At 27.5% G+C, this 3,477-nt stretch overlaps 1 pseudogene; it reads left to right on the forward strand.

The window, feature by feature from the left end:
* Positions 1-3,221, forward strand: part of LOC105557766 — a 9,167-nt pseudogene extending 5,946 nt beyond the window's left edge.
* Positions 3,222-3,477: the final 256 nt, after the last annotated feature.

A 3,477-nucleotide genomic window follows, 5' to 3' on the forward strand; every position in this document is an offset into this window, starting at 1 on the left:
GAAAGGCCCTGGAACACGTCAGAGAGTCAACGAGGGATCGACGCTTTCGAAAGTTGAGTAATACACTTTCTCTCTTGACCCACGGACATTTTGATATTCCCATTTTGTAGTCGCAACCCAGCAAACACAAAGTAACATAACTTACAGTTACATAACTGTAAGGCTGGATTCACATGGAGCGTAACTTGCGTAACCTGCGTATCACCAATCACGGAACTATTTCAACGGAATTATTGAAACGGTTCTATCAGAATGACCCTGTGATTGGTGATACGCAGGTTACGCTACGCAAGTTACGCTCCATGTGAATCCAGCCTAAGTTATGTAACTGTTACTTTGTGTTTGCTGGGTTGTGACTACAAAAAAGTTCTTCATTTATAATCAATTTTAACATATAACGTTCGAGAACTTTACTGTTGACAGCGAATCATTTTAACTTAACCTTGTAATTATATTGACCTTGTAGCGACTGACTACGGAATTAATGTATCATCATAACGTCTCCTCGGTTTTCAGTAAACCGGTTCTATAAATATTCAAATGTTTGATGTAACCGCATTGTGCTCTCGAGAGTATTAACGTAACGATTATATTGTATATTGGTTGAAACTTATGTAATTACAGAGATTTTTAAATAATCCGACTATATTATACCAGACTTGATATTGTGAATCTCCCACTACCTCTATTTCATATTCTTGGGACTCTTGGTGGCCGTGAATCTTCAGGAAAGTTGATTCGATGGTTATAAATCAAAAGATACCCTTATAATGACTATGTTGATAACGGCACAAACAATGTTTTCTAATACTTATACAATAAATAAAAAACTACATATATATATAATGTTAAAGTAAATTTATATTTGCAGGCCAGTGACACAATTTCTACCTTAATCAATTTCGTGACGTTTATACTGACAAATTTCCCCGAAATACAAGTATAAAATATATATATATGTAGGTATATTAAATATGTTTCTATATAATATTGTATGTCTTTATAATTCTTTATAATTTTATGTAATTCTATACAATTTTATAAATTTATATGAAAAAACTTGTCCATTTATAATTTTATCTAATTGTGTATACATATACAGGGTGAGTACAAAGTACCGGACCGGTGCGATATCTCGACAAATATGGGAGATATCGAAAAATGTTTCAGACAAAAATACTTTTTGAGATATTCAAGAGAAAATTTATAACTTTTTCAATGTTTAGTTTATAATATCTCGATAACTGTCCGTCGGAGGGAAAAGTATAATACAAGACTTTTTTACTTGATTTAGTCTTAGGAATATGCTGTTGCAATGATGTTTCAATTATTGAAAATTTTTGTGTATTGTCACACATAAAATTTACACACACAAAAATTTTCAATAATTGAAACACCATTGCAACAGCATATTCCTGAGACTAAATCAAGTAAAAAAAGTCCTGTACTTCTTTTCCCTCCAACAAACAGTTATCGAGATATTATAAACTAAACATTGAAAAAATTATAAATTTTCTCTTGAATATCTCAAAAAGTATTAGGTAGGTAAATCAAAAAATGTTTCAGACAAAAGTTGTTCATATTAATCAGTAGAATAAGATAGTTTAATAAACAATAGGGAGTTCCAATTAAAAAAATGACGACAGCCTCCATATAACCATAAAAAAATTTTTTTTTTGGAAAATTTATTTTACCATTATATAGCACTTTTAAAACCGTACAACTTTTGTCTAACAAAAGAGATTTTTTCGTATCTTCCACATTTTTCGAGATATTTCACCGGTCCGGTACTTTTTACTCACCCTGTATAGTTAGTATATGTATACGTAGTTAAACATATTTTAATATAATTATGAATTAGTAAATTTTCCTTTTAAAATTTTTTTCATATAAATTCATAGAATTATATAAAATTACAAAGAATTATATACAATTATAAAGATTTTAATATAGAATTATAAAGACTTATATAAAACTACAATATGTAAAAACTTGTATGGAAATATTTGGTATGTAATTTTACATATAACTATACACAGATTTAGACATATATTATTTGTGTATGAAAATTGTTTTAACAAGGGCAATGTTCTTTCGATCATTATTAATAAAAATATTATTTTGCATACATTTAATTAAATGAATTTTTTATTTTACATTAAGGAAAAGGTATATGAAGAATTATGCGATGGAACTACCATAAAAGTACAATAGGTGCGCCAGTCATGTACAAGGACTTACAATATAAGTGTTATTTGGACGGTTTTATAAAAGAAACTATGAGAATTTTTCCCATTGTACTTCTAGTTGGACGAAAGACAACAAAAGACATAAAAATAGGTTCGTTCCTTTTTGCATTCTTATTTGAATTACTTATTGTAAATAATAAGAAAATTCTGATTTAGAGATATGTTACAAAAGTAGTTGATATCAATATTTTACAAGAATAGTGATGTTATTTTATTAACATTTAAATAAAGAATAATAAAATAAATATTATTTTAATTTTCCGCGTACTATATTGTTTTGTGAATTATACATATATGTATATCAATTGTATAATTAATTTTGGTTGTATTACTTAAATTATTGCTATTATAAGCTTCTGTAGTAATAATTTTTCTGTGTAAAAATTTTAGGTGACAAGACTTTACCAAAAGGCGCGAATATTATCGTTGCAATTATTCATATACATCGAAATGACAAATACTGGCCGAATCCTTTAAAATTTGATCCTGAAAGATTTCTTCGAGAGGACACTAAACATTCTCAATATTATATTCCTTTTAGTGATGGTCCAAGGAATTGCATTGGTAAGCATAAACAAAATATAAAATATAATAAAATTGTTATATATATGAATTCACAAATTTGCAGGAATGAAATATGCAATGATAAGTACCAAAGTTGTTTTAGCAACATTAATAAGAACATTCTGGTTTAAAGTTAACAAAAAAATTAAATTAGAGAATATAAAATTAAAATTTGACATAGAGAGTATTATCAACAGAAGAACCTTTGAAAGTTCGAATTGAAAAACGAATACTAAAGTGATATAAAAGTATAATAAATATACGAAATGATTAATTTGCACAACATGGTGGTGGTGAGTTGTGATTTAATACCTTTTGTAATATATCACATGTAATAATAAACAGCATACAATAGTTATATGTTCCAAATATTTATAAAATTTATTTTAATATTTTATACTTAAACATGTAATAATTTTTCTGTATAAAAATTTTAGGTGACAAGACCTTACCAAAAGGCGCGAATATTATCGTTGCAATCATTCATATACATCGAAATGACAAATACTGGCTGAATCCTTTAAAATTTGATTCTGAAAGATTTCTTCGAGAGGACACTAAACATTCTCAATATTATATTCCTTTTAGTGATGGTCCAAGGAATTGCATTGGTAAGCATAAACAAATTATAAAATATAATAACATTGTTATATATATGAATTCA

Source organism: Vollenhovia emeryi, unplaced genomic scaffold (assembly GCF_000949405.1).
Source record: "Vollenhovia emeryi isolate VEMERY1.0 unplaced genomic scaffold, V.emery_V1.0 DF939422.1, whole genome shotgun sequence".
Classification (NCBI taxonomy): Eukaryota; Metazoa; Arthropoda; class Insecta; order Hymenoptera; family Formicidae; genus Vollenhovia; species Vollenhovia emeryi.